The following is a 14,904-nucleotide window of genomic DNA, read 5'->3' on the forward strand; positions in this document are numbered from 1 at the left end:
GACTGCCCTTTGGGCAGTCCAAATCAATGTAGAAACTGCCATTTGTCCATTTGAATTAGAGGTGGACCACAGGAAGTGATGAAAGACACATTCTCTTTAAGTAAGTTAGTGAACTTCCTGTAGAGGGAGTTGGCGTCTGGAACTGGAAGAAGAAGCATCTCCTGAGACCACAGACAGATTACACTCTGTATTGTCACGTGGGTAAGTTAGGCTGGCTTCCTTGGCCTAGCTGGGCCAATTCTAAACTCTGCCTATCCGGCTGTTGGGCCTTGCGGCTTACAGCTTCATTTATTTAGTCTTCTACCTCCCTCTTCTCTTTATCCCTACTCACTTTCCTGATTGTAAATAAACTCCTCAACCCGATGCTGACTTGGGTCTGATTTAATTACGGAATCAACCTGAATTGTTGATTCCTGGCGGCCACATAATTTTAAGATATAACTATAATAACTAAATTTTAATTCTTACAGGACTTAGCTTGAAAACTTCTCCTCAATCAATTCAATTATATTTCCTGTACAAGTTGAGGACATATACATTTATCAAAGACTTCATCAACTTCCTCTAAAGGCTATGGTTGATTCAATTTTGAGGTATTCTCACCTTATTAAGGTGTTAACATCTTGACTTACTTTAAGTGGGGTGAACTAATTTGATAGATTCATTTAATCAGCCCCCATTCTTAAAATGGAAACAATGAAGATATGCTGAAGCATTTCCTCAGCCTCCAGAGGAGGAAAACCACAATGGTCAAGATCCACATCATAAAGAAATTAGGTGAAGGGTAGGGATGTTTTACCTAGAGGAAAGAAGCTTTTGGGGTGGCAGGACAGAATGGTCAGTGATAATGATAAAGGTAGCTTTCTTTAAATATTGGCAGGACTGTCCAAACCCATTTGTATTCTGCATATATATATATATATATATATATATATATATATATTATAGAAAAGTGTTTAGACTGGTTTTGCTTGGTCCCAGAGGACAGAATCAGGAGTAATGGGTTGTAAAGAGGCGAATTCAATTGTTACTTTTTTAGGGGTGCTTAACATCTAATCTGTGAGGAGAGAGAGAAAGGGAGAGAATGAGAAAGAGAGAAGAGAGAAATAGATGAATAGATACGTAGATAGATGATAGATACACTATTTCAAAATATTTCATTTCCTTTGTAATTATGTGTATTTTATTTTATGCATCTACATCTATTCTGAGAAGGATACTGTTGTGAGAAGATTACTTAGTTATTATTTAGAAGACCTAGCAGGAAGGGCTTGAGAATTCCAAATGGAATGGGGAAGCAGGAAGTGTGGCCTCTCTCTCTGAGACAGACTCCATGGTGGTTGGGACAAGTTGTAACTGACCCTGGGAGACCTCAGAGGAAGTGGAGTTTGTACCCTGATTCCCTGGGATCCTGAAGGAAGACTGTCATCTACTTGTGGGAGATTTTTGGTAGAGACTATTAATCCCAAACTGAGTTGCAGGTTTAACTTGGGCTGGGTTAGCTCCCAGAATCTACCCACCTGAAAAAGTACAGCCAGTGGTCCTGGAGGAGCTGCAACATCACTGGAGTGTGTCAGAACCTTGCCCCGGGGATATCCACTTCAGTCCTGTTATTCTCTGTGCCCTGTCTTGCTTAGGTCTCAGTTCAGTGTATATAAGTCCCTCCCCTGACACTGTGGTTTGCCCATAGTCTGGAAGTGTAGAAACCCCTATTCCCATCCTTTACCATAGTTCCCTTAATTAAATTTTTTACAAACTCCTGTCTTTTGCTTGCTAGTTTCCACAGGCCCTTGTCTAGATGGTGCAGGGTGATAGTTAGGCCTGTCACTTCTGACAACAGACATTTCCCCACCAGTTAAACCCAGTCTCCCTAACCTGTTAAGTTCCCATCTTTTGTCATTCCTGTCTCCTACACACCCTTCTGACCCCACATATAATATTTAGATTATCTTCCCTGGTTTTCCCCATAAGAGTTCATAGACTTCACCAAACTGCTCAAGGAATCTATGACGCTAAAAATTTAAGAACACCTGCTCTAGATGATTCCCACTAAAATCCCTCATTGGCTTCCACTGAGGATGACCTACTATAACCTCTACATGGAATCTCCAGTTTCATCCCCACTGCAAGTTGCTGATGGAGTGTGATGCCTATAAACTTTCCCAACTGCTTCTGCCCACTTCTCCTCCTGTGGTGCTGATAAAGAAAATGAATTCTTAGAAAAAGAGACTGCCTAATGAGATAGGGAAAAACTTCCTAACAACTAGAGCAAACCATGAGTGGGCTGAGCTATATGAAGAGGAAATGGGTTTTCTCTCATTATGTCTTCAAGCAATGACCCAGATGGCCACTCATCAAGTATGATATAGAGAGATTTCTTCTTCATGTGCGGATTAGATCAGGTGGCATATTGATTAGAAGTTTGGACTTGGAGTATGGTGGCTTGGCATTCAAAATTCTACCTTAAACATTTAATAGCTCTGGGAAATTCACTTACTCTTCCTTAGTCTGCTTCCTTACCACATGTATATATGGCTTTGCAAGTCTTAATATACGATGCAAATGTTAGTTATCATCATCATCACCATTATTAAAAATTACAGCGGAGGTCCTTTCCAGACGGAAATTGCAATTCTGTGACTCTTATTCTGCCACTGCCCATTTGTCCTATATCACCACTTCAGTTTTTTAAAAAATAATCATCATGATAATAAATTACGTGGAACATTTTTAAATAACTCTTACCTTTTGTCTTAGAATCTAAAGTGTATTTCTTCTTCTTTTTTAAACCCTCATCTTCTGTCTTAGAACCAGACTTAGAACCAAACTTAGAACTGTGTATGGATTGTAAGGCAGAAGAGCTGTAAGGGCTAGGCAATAGGGGTTAAGTGATTTGCCCAAAGTCACACAGCTAGGAAATGTCTGAGGTCATATTTGAACCCAGGACTTACTGTCTCTACATTTGACTCTCAATCCACTGAAAACACTTGGTTGCCCCTGATATAGAACTTTAAAGTTTACAGAATACTTTGCATGTTTTCTCATTTAAACTTTGCAACAATCCCATAAAGCAGATGTTATATAATCTCCATTATACAGATGAGGAAACTAAGGCAGAGAGGTTAATTGACATGTCCAGGATCACAAAGATAATAAATGACTGAGGCAGGATTTGAATAATACTTCCACTGCAAAGATGTTTTTTTTTTTCCATTAGGCATAACTTATATGAAGGAAAACATAGAGCTTGTAAAAAATGCAATTATTAAGGGAAATTAGGCATATTTCAAAAATATCCTTAAAATCTTGAGGCTCCCAATCCCACTTACAGAGACAGTTTCCCAGACTGGCTAGATAGACTGTGGATCTGAGTCACTGTTATTTTAAAGAAATCCTGATTTCTTATGGATATCTAGGACTATTCACCCAAAATAATTCCCTTTCACTCAGCCCCTCTCCCTCCTGGTCCATTCCTCCCACCAAAGATAAAGGACATCTGCAGGGGGCAGTGATGTTTCTCTAGGATTTGGCTGCGTTTAGTGGCTTCCTCACAGATACGGTTGCTGCAAGAAGTAAAGCTGATAGATTTCCTTTCTTTGCTGTTGCAGCTTAAGAAAGTTCAATAAGTCAGCTGTCAGAGGCTGGGTCCCTTGCAGGCTAAGGAATTTCAATTTCAAAGTACAAGAGATTGAAGTCTTGAAACACAAGATCATCAAACACTAATGATTCTTGAACGCTTCTAGAGCCGTGAATAGGGTAAGAAACAGTGGATTTCTTTAAGGGGCACTGAGTCCGACATTGCGGCTTGCTCTCAATTCCTTCTACGGCTCTGTGAGGAGGAGATGAGGGAACTCAGATGTGAAACGAAAAAACCGTTTGAGGGGCAGGGAAAAGAGGCTGGACATCGACTAAATTGCTTTCAAAGCAATTAGAAGGGGTCTACTCAGTTCCCAATCTCATCTCAGAGCATCTCATCCAGGGGGTCTCTCTTAGACCCCTTCCAAGAGGAAGGGGGAACCAAGAAGTAGGGGATTTTGAAGTGAATTTCACACTTGACTGCTTGGGCAGTGCCTGGAGCAGGAGCCACAGGCCAAATCGTCCTGGAAAACTCCAAAGAAATTACATCACCTTTAGGTCAGAAACAGAAAAGAAATACAGGCGACCCATTCTCTGAGAAGGCTGATTTTTTTAAGCCCCTCAAATAAAATAATACCCACACGCGTTCTTGCTGCCCCTGCCCAATGTGCTCTCACTGAAATCAACACTTTCCCTTACTCAAGAGGCATTAAGGTTTGTAATGAGATTTCAAAAGAAAGATTTTCTCTCCATTTTTCCAGTTTGGGGAAATTCATTGGTCTTCAGCAGTTTGTGGGTGCTCTGTAGGTATAAGCTAATGTCGAGTAATGCAAGGAGTCTTAACTTGGGGTGGGGTGGGGGTCTGTAAATTTGGTTTGGAAAAAAATTATGTCTTTATTGTCATTCACTTCTAAATGAACTATAGAATTTTCTTCAATTATGAATATAAAAAAAATCAATGTGAGAAAGGATCCATGCACTTTATCATACTGCCAAAGGAGTTCATGGCACAAAAAAAGATTAAGATCTCCTGAAGTTGATTAAAGATTCTTGGAATAGAAGTTGAGATTCCTGGTCTTGTAGTATTAGATATAGGTCAGGAGCCATTACCAAACTCTACTAGATCTGCATGTAGGCACTGAGAATACCACCAGAACTAGATTCCAAGAGAAATGATTCTTTGGCATTAAGAACATCTGACCTGGTACAGGTGGAGTTGTGAACTGATCTAACTATTCTGGAGAGTATTTGGGAACTATGCCCAAAGGGCTATGAAACAATATGTGCCCTTTGATCTAGTAATACCAGGTCTGTATCCCAAAAGATTTAAAAAGGGGATAGAGGAGAACCTTCTTGTATAAAAATATATTCACAGCAGCTCTTTTTGTAGTGTCAAAGAACTGCAAAATGAGGGGATGTCCCTCAATTGGGGAATGGCTGAACCAATTGTGGTATATGCTGGTGATGGATAACTACTGTGTTATAAGAATGCTGAGCAAGAGGATTTCAGAAAAAAGCTGGGAAGATCTGAATGAACTGATATTGAGTAAAAAAGCAGAACCAGGAGAGCATTGTACACAGTAACAGCAATATTTGTATACTGGTAAGCCGTGAAAGACTTAGCTATTCTTAGCAATACAATGATCCTGAACATTCTAAAGGACTTTTGGCAAAGAATGCCATCCCTCCAGAGAAAGAACTGTTGGAAATGTAATGCAGATCAAAGCATACTACTTTTTGCTTTATTTTATTAGTGTTTTTATTTTGGGGTTTGGGTTTTATGGGATTATTATCTTAAGAAAATGACCAATATGGAAGTATGTTTTGAGTGATAATGCATGTATAGCCCAGATCAAATTGCTTACCATCTCCATGACAGAGGAGTTAAGGGAGGAAGGGAAGGGAGACAACTTGGATCTTATAATATTGAAAATTGTTATTACAATACAACATAACTGGGAAAATAAAATATTTAAAAATTACAAAGGACATCTGCATTGAACTTGAAGCAGATTCCCTTCACATGTTATCTCATTCCTGTCTCTTTCCTAAAGATCATTTCTAAACCATAAACTTAGGTAAAGGGATAGATCCCTTGGTTCTTTTAGTCTTAAGTCATGAAAAGCAAACTCCTTTAGCCTCTTTAAGGATGTCTCTAGGTTTGGGAATAGAGAACTACTTAAAGGTTATTATGACTATTTGTGGCACCGTTGATGTTGTTCAGTAGTTTAGCAGTGTCTAACCCTGAGGACCACAGCATCATGGGAATTTCTTGGCAAAAACACCAGAGTAGTTTGCCATTTTCTTCTCTAGTAGATTAAAGCAGAGTTTAAATGACTTGCTCAAGGTCACTTAGCAAATATCTGAGACTGAATTTGAACTCGGGTCTTCCTAACTCCAGACTATTGCCCTATCCACTAAGAAATCTAGCTGCCATTATTGGGTCATGTCAAGATAGCTCATTTCTCTCTATGTCCATGTACAATTCAGTGAAATCTATGCTTGAGAACTATTAGTATACTTAGTGTTTCAGGGCATCAGAAAACCTTTAACCTATGGAGCAAGACACTTTGGTTCGTGATCTGCCTGTACTGGTTATAGTTAACTTGTATGATCTTGGTAAAATCATGTCACCTGCTTGGACTTCAGTTTTATCATATCTTCCAATGCTTTTCAAACATTGTTGATCTTAAGACCCCTTTACACTCTTAAAAGTTATTGAGAACCTCACCAAGAAGAGAGGTTTTGTTTGTATAGGCTGTCCATAAATATTTAATGAATTAAAAATTAAGACATCATTATAATTACGAAAATAATTTTGATCTCATGGACCCTCTGAAAGGGTATCTCTGGTTTATACTTCGATACCTCAAACCTATATGTCGAGGTTAGACTATTAATGTTTTTTTGGATCAATGAATATTTCTAAAATCTGGATAATTATATTTCAATATAATTGATTTCTTTTCTAATATTACATATTTTACTTTATGAAATAAAAGACACTAGAATGCCAAAGATGTCCAGGATGCAAAAATATTGAAATTTTCCCTAGATGATCTTTAGGATCCCTTCCCAGTTCTGAATTTCTATAATTCTACAGGGGCTATTACTGTTTGGAAGTACCTCCAGTAACGTCTATTAGTTGGAATTTTCCAGCATGAATTCAGTGCCAGGATGGCTTAGAACAGGGAAGTGATATAAAGGACAGACACGGTAGGAAGGTTAGGTAGGAGAAAATGGAAGGTAATGAGGTAAATGGCCACATAGTGGTAGAACTCTACAGTTTCATGTTTCTTAGGACCTTGACTTGTGAGATTGAATCATATTACTGTTACTCAACTAGACTATGATAGCTTTCACAGATCAAGATCATATGCCTAGGGCTATAAGAATACCAGAGCTCAAAGCATATCTGGTCTAAAACCATTATTGAGGTTCATTGAGTTAAGTGGTTTGCCCACTATCATACTGGAAGGAAGCATCACAGAGAGTACTTGAACCCAGGTCTTTTGTGTAAAAAGGTATCAGGCATGAAGCATTTCCCTTTTAATCTGGAAAGGCTTGAGTTGGGAAACATCAATGAGAGTTTGAGTTGCCATGATACTGAAGAAGAAGCTAAAGAGGTTTAATACTGAGGCTTTTCCTCGGGGATTGTTTTTAGGAGAATCATCCAAACTTATGCATTATGCCCCAAATGTAAAAATAATAATGGTTAACACATACCTTTAAGATATGTCCAGTAGTTTACATCTATTAACTCATTTGATCTGATCTGGCTTCTTGATGAAAACTGAAATAAGCCCCTTTTCCCCTGGGTGTAGAGATGGGAGATCACCCAATCCATTTTCCACAGCCTGGGAATCACTGGAAAGTAAAGTTAGAGAGAGAGTAGATTAACCATTTTCTATCTCTGGAAGAGTTGGCCATGCAGTTTAGGGTGAAAGGTATTGGGTGTGCTGGTTGAAGATGTCAATAACTAGGTGGTATGGTGAATAGAACACTTGGCTTAGAGTCAGGAAGAGCAGAAATTAAATCCTGCCTCAGCACTTATTAGCTTTGTGACCCTGGAAAAATCACTTAAAGCCTCCTCATTTGTAAAGTGAAAGGCGTTAAGCTTGAAAGCTTCCAGAGAGGTTGCTCATAACTCTAAATCTATGATCCTCTGATCACAGTCTAAAGTTATCTATCATCAACAAAATTAGATCAAATTGGAAATGGAGAGATTCCAGTGGGATGTAACAAAATGAGCCAATGAGAGTATGTTAGATATGGAAGAAACAGGAAACGGTAGATTACCCTTAAATCCCAAGAAGCTATTTCTATTCCATAATTCTATAATTCTTGCTGCTGAGAAACCTCTGGGAACTTATTATGAGACTTAGTCATTACTCGATAAAGGAAAGTTATATGGATGCTTTAGTTTCTCAGGAGTCCTCTAATGACCCCAACTTCTTCTGACTCCTGACCACTTTAGTCTTTAGATTAGATTTGAGTTTAACATTCTTTTATCAGACTGAAAGCTCATAATAAACTTTCCAGAAGAGGATTATAGAATGTGAGCTGTAACAGGCAGGACATGTTGGCATAGGGAGCTTGAGTTACTGAACAGATGGAACAGGGAAAAGAATATATCAACGTGATAAAGTTTGGAGAATTTGTGTCTCATTTTAGCACCCCAATATTGTCAAGTTCCATAGGCATACATAAAATCTGAGCTGATAGACCTCAACACATTTTATATACATCTATGTCAGACTCCCCTAATAATCTCCAAAAAAATTGGCTAGCCTTAATTAAGAGGGGAAGAAGAATTCACTAGTCTCATTGACAAAGAGCAGCAATATTCCAAAATCCTCTGTCCTCAACCCCTGCAAAAAGTGTTTAATACTAAATTTCTTTAATATACTGACTTACAAGAATTGACAAATAATCTGTAACTACACTGAAATATTCATTTTTTTCCAAAGAAGCAATATTATTTTTAAACCCTTACCTTCTGGGGGCAGCTGGATAGCTCAGTGGATTGAGAGCCAGGCCTAGAGACAGGAGGTCCTAGGTTCAAATCTGGCCTCAGACACTTCCCAGCTGTGTGACCCTGGGCAAGTCACTTGACCCCCATTGCCTATCCTTACCACTCTTCTGCCTTGGAGCCAATACACAGTATTGACTCCAAGACAAGGTAAGGGTTCAAAACAAAACAAAACAAAACAAAAAAACCCTTACCTTTTGTCTTGGAACCAATATTGTGTATTGGTTCCAAGACAAAAGAGAGGTAAGGACTAGACAACTGGAGTTAAGTGATTAGCTAGGAAGTATCTGAGGACAGATTTTAATCCAGGACTCCCAGTCTGTAGCCCTAACTTTTTAGCCATTGAGCTACCTAACTGCCCTAGTAATAATATTACTTTTAATCACTACATCAACCTGACTCATAATATATCTTTACATCTCTTGCACATTAAGGGCACCAGCGGGACACTGGGCAAGAAATGTTTGATGTCCTAGAGTTAGAGATCAATACTCTTAATCTTCAAGAACTTCACTACTATGAATAGATACCATCTCTTGATTTTGTCTTGTTATTGTTATTGAATTGTGTCAGTCCTGTCCGACTCTTTGTAATCCCATTTGGGGTTTTCTTAGCAGAGATATTGAACTGGTTTGCCATGTCCTTCTCCAGTTAATTTTACATATGAGGAAACTGAGGTAAACAGAGTTAGTTGACTTATGAGATCATATTTGAACTCAGGTCTTTCTGACTTCAGGCCCAGGTCTCTATAGTGCACCATCTACTGCCCTTGATTTTGCCTGCTGATAATGAACTAGCAGTTGTTACTAGTTAAATCATGGGCACAGATAGGAAAAACTTAAGCCCCTAGAGCTTCCTTGAGACAGCATTAAAAAAAAGAGAACAAGCAAGGATTTTATCAGGAATGGGGCAAAATGTACCAGTCAGAAAACAAGGTAATATTACCTCTGTACTCTGCTAAGCTCTGGAAGTGGGTAAATCACCCAGCAGTGGAAGGCTTGGCTTCCTTCGGGACAGGGATCTTTATCCATTTTTGTGTTGTGGACCCCTTTGACAATATGGTTAAGTCTATGGATCTCTTCTCAGAATAACATTTTTAAATGCATAAAATAAAATTCTTAGGATTGCAAAAATTAGTGAAAATAAAGATGTGTATATGCATATATACCTATTATATATATATGTATATATATATATGCATTACATAGATATATATGTATGTGGGTGTATGTCCAACCAAGTTAACAGACCCAGCAAAATCAATCCACAGAACTTAGGTTAAAACCATTTGCTTTAAGCAGAGGTGGAATCAAGGGACAGTAATTTCTGTTTTTATTTTTGAGCTGGTTAGGTTGCAGCTGAGGAGCATGGTGGACAGTGTTGGACCCAGAATCAGGGAGATCTGAGTTTGAATCTAGATTCATAAACTTAAGAGGTGTGTGGTCTTGAGCAATGAACTCCGATGAATGACTCTTCTCCATTTGCTCTTGTTTTCTATATTTCTCATCAATAAATTAAAGATAACTATCCATGGTTTCATAAAAAAAATTATACTCTACCTTCCATCTTAGAAACAATACTCTGTATTGGTTCCAAGGCAGAAGAGCAGTAAGGGCTAGGAAATGGGAGTTAAGTGAGTTGCCCAGGGTCACACAGCTAGGAAGTGTCTAGGGCCATATTTGAAGATAGGACCTCCTGTCTCCAGACCTGGCTCTCTATCCATTGAGCTACCTTGCTGCCCCCAGTTTCATAAAATTTCAAAACATGAATATCAGTGGAGGTCATATAGTCCAATATTTTAATTTTACAAAAGAAGAAACTGAGGTTTGAGGTTTAGCATAACTAAACATTGGAAGTAAATGAAAAATTGCATTTTCTCTGAGAAGTGATATTAGGTCAGTGAAAGCTTCAGCCTCTTGTTGTTTTCTCTGGCAAAGAGAAAAAAGTAAAAGGGACTTCAGTAGGTAAATCAAGTGATACGCTTCCTTGAGGAACAAACCTCTGGATTCTGCTTTTTTTCATTCTGAACCCCTGTTTTATGATTGCTTCAATTTGCGTCCATGGGCCTAAAACCCTAAGTACATCATCAGCTAAAAGGGAAAAACATGCGCTGAGAATTTTTATTTAATCAAAGTCTGAAACATCCCTTTTTTGATGATAGAGTAATGAGAGACTGCAGAACAGCAAAGAGGCCACTCAGTTCTCAAGACTTCCCTGCTGCTAATGTCTATGGAAGATTATACATCCAATTTCCCCCCTTTAACAATTTATAATCCTTGACTTTGGAGTGAAAGAAAAAAACAATCACATGCCCAGGGATGTGCCCTGTGGCACACAGTTATGCCGATGGTTCTGGGCTTTTCTATATAGTCCTAGGTGGGTGAAATATGGAATGAATGTGTTATAAGAGGAAGGGGGAGTGAGGAGAGAATATATCAGATTTTCTTTGTTAGATTTTCCTTTGCCCAAAAACTCTCTTCTAAGCTCCCCATTGAAGGCTTCTCTCAGATGGAATAACATTCATTAATCTTGAGAGAAAGCATTAAAATGCAGTAGCAAATCAAAGACTTCTTTAGCTATAAGGGATCTTGAGAGAATGGCCTCACTCCACTCCTTGACTTTGGGCAAGTGGCTTTCTCTATCACTCAGAAGTGATGAGCCTATCTTTTCATCTGGAAGTTCTCCAAGATTGGGAACCCACTGCTTCTTGGTTGGATTACCAGTACCACTTGGCTAGGTTATACCTCGTCTTCCCTTTGGTCACCAAATTTGTTAATGGCACAAGTCTGTGCTACTCTGGCATGATCTTTTATAATAATGAATAAATAATGATCCAATAAAAATCCATTAAGCTCTTACAATGTGCCTGGCTCTATGTGGTATTATGTAATATTCATATAAACATATATATTTATATGCATGCATATATATATATATATGTATCTCTGTGTGTGAACGCAGCGTGTATGAAGCTAGATGGCTCAGTAGATATAAAATCACAAGACTCAAATTCAATTCCTGGGTCAGCAATTTTTAAAAACCTTTTCTGTCTTAGAATCAATTCTAAAACACGAGTGGCAAGGGCTAGGCAATTTGGGCTAAGTGACTTTTCCAGGGTCACATAGACAAAGCTGCAATTTATCTCAGGCTGATCACTTAGCAGCTGGGGTAGTGGAAATTATCCCTGGATTTAGAGTTAAAGATCTTAGGTTCAAATCCTGTTTCTGCCACTTAATTTTTATATACATACATACATTCATATATTAAACCCTTACCTTCTGTCTTGGAATCAATAGTATATTTCTTCTTTTTTTTAATTGATTAAGAAAATTTTTCTATGGCTACATGATTCATGTTCTTTCCCTCCCCTCTTCCTACCCCCTTCCATAGACAACGAGCAATCCCATTGGGTTTTACGTGTGTCATTGATCAAGACCTATTTCCATATTATTGATATTTGCACTAGGGTGATCTTTTAGAGTCTACATCCCCAATCATATCCCCATCAAACCATGTGATCAAGCAGTTTTTTTTCTGTGTTTCTGCTCCCACAGTTCTTTCTTTGGAAGTGAATAACATTCTTTCTCATAGGTCCCTCATAGTTGTCCTGGATCATTGTTTTGCTGCTAGTAGAGAAGTCCATTACATTGGATTGCGCCACAGTGTATCAGTCTCTGTGTACAATGTTCTCCTGGTTCTCATCCTTTCACTCTGCATCATTTCCTGGAGGTCATTCCAGTTCACATGGAATTCCTCCAGTTCATTATTCCTTTTAGCACAATAGTATTCCATCACCAATAGATACCACGATTTGTTTAGCCATTTCCCCAATTGAAGGGCATCCCCTCGTTTTCCAAATTTTTGCCATCACAAAGAATGTGGCTATAAATATTTTTGTACAAGTCTTTTTTCCTTATTATCTCTTTGGGGTATAAACCCAGCAGTGATATGACTAGATTTTTTTTAACCCATATCTTCTGTCTTAGAACCAAACTTAGAACCGTGTATTGGTTCCAAGGCAGAAGAGTAGAAAGGGATAGGCAATGGGGGTTAAGTGACTTTCCCAGAATCACACAGCTAGGAAGTGTCTGAGGCCAGTTTTGAATCCAGTACCTCCTGTCTCTAGGCCTGGCTCTCAATCTATTGAACCACCCAGCTACCCTCTACTTAATTTCTATATGACCTTAGGCACACAACATAATCTCTTTGGGCCTCAATTCCATCATCTATAAAGTTCGCAGATTCAACTACATGATCTAAAGTCCCCGGTTAGCTCATTTACCAAATGGAGATAATATTTATTTTACCTATTTCATTAAGAGATGTTATGAGGAAAGTACTTTGAAAAAGTGTTAATTAAAGTATAAACATAAGGTGCTGGGATAACCTCCACCCCCCCTAAATATTCTCATCATTCTTTCAATCAGTGAACATTTATTAAGTACTTATTATGCATCAGGCACTATACTCAATGCTGGGGACACAAAAAGTCACAAAAGCAGTTTCTGCCTTCAAGAAGATTACAGTCTAATTGAGGATCCAGCATGTAAATAAATAGGTTCCTAGGAGCTATATGAAAAGTAGATGTAAGGTTTCAATAGATCAGAAAGCTGGTGGGTACCAATAAAGGCCTACTGTAGAAAGTGGACTATTTAAAAAAAAAAACACCAAACACTTAAATCTACCATTAGGAATCTAATCATTTGAGTTAAGACTTTGTAATTTCTGGATTCCACTTTTAAGAAGCAGATGTCTAAAAGGTGGATATGAGCTAATACATTCAATATATCAATAAGCATTAATTGAAGACCTTCTACACGCTAAGTTTTGTATTGGGCATTGGAAATATAGAGTCCTTGCTCCCAAGTTTGTATTCTGTCCACTATTCTCCAGGAATACATTAGGTCAAAGTGGTTAATCACATTTGTTTTTTTTTCTTCATTTTTTAAATTTAAATTTATTTATTTGTTTGTTACATTAAAATACCCAGTTAACTCTACCTCCCTCCCTCCTTTCCCCCTATTATAGATGTCATCATTTGACAAAAATGTGTGTGTGTATAAAACTCTGTCTTACGTATTTGTTAGTTCTTTCTCTGGAGATGGATAAACACAAGTCATTCTTCAAACAAAATTTCTGTTGCTGTATATAATGTTCTCTTGGGTCTGCGTGTTTCATTCTTCATAATTTCATGAAAGTCTTTCCATGTTTTTCTAAAATGAACCTCTTTGTCATTTCTTGTGGCACCATAGTATTTCTTCACAATCATGTCACAACTTTTTTAGCCATTCTCCAGTTGATGGGAAACCCTTCCATTTCCATTTTTTTTTTTGCCTGACAATTCACTGAGAGCAGAAGAGGCTAAGAATCCCTGGATTAATGTATTTCCAAAGGAGATGGAGGAAGAGCTAAGGATCAGAACCAGAGATTTCAGTGAGGAAGGCAGTTGGAGGTGGTCAGAGGTAGAAGTTCCATCAAATTTTCTAATATTAGATCCCCATTGTAAGACATTAGACAACATTCAGTAACTGGTGCCAAAGGCAGGTCTCCTACTGTTTCATGAGATGAACTAGAGGCAGGACACCCAGGTTTTAATCCAATCTCTGGTGCTAAACTTGCTGTGTGACCTTCACTTTTAAATTCCCTTCCCTCTGCTTTCGGAGCCTTAAGTTTTCTCTTCTCTAAAATGAGGGGCTTGGACAAGATGATCTCTAAGGCCCCTTCCAGCTCTAACATTCTTATTCTGTGATTCTCTCTGCTTTGCAATTTTGCCTCAGGGCCAGTCCTGACAACATGGATGGAAAATGAATTCAATCTCCCTCCTTCTTAACTGCCTACCCTACCCCAGTGTCAGGACCAGCAAACATTCTTTATCATCAACATGACTCTTCTAGATTCTGGGCTGGAGGAGGAGTCTGTTGACACCAAACTTTCTTTGTTCCCTGGATTCCTGGGCTTGGAGTTGCCTCTAAGGGATTCAATCTCTTCACATTATGGATTTTTTCCAAGGAGGCAAACTGCTCACTTGACAGCTCTGAATGGAAACACGAGATTTCAGATGGTAGGGAAGACCCTCTAGGGAAAACCAACTTCAGAGTCGTTTATAAATTAGCCAGATTCAAATATTTCCTTCTGGAATGGGCCAGGAATGAGAAAACTGTCTTTGGGGAGGAGGAGCCCTCAGAGGTGGCTGGTACCCAAGTTAATGTGTAGCTAAAAATGGGAACACTGTGTGTGGGGGGGAGTAGAAAGAGAGAGAAAATCTCAGGAAAACTTTTTAGCTAAGTTAATTTTTC

Source organism: Gracilinanus agilis, chromosome 1 (assembly GCF_016433145.1).
Source record: "Gracilinanus agilis isolate LMUSP501 chromosome 1, AgileGrace, whole genome shotgun sequence".
NCBI classification, from domain to species: Eukaryota; Metazoa; Chordata; class Mammalia; order Didelphimorphia; family Didelphidae; genus Gracilinanus; species Gracilinanus agilis.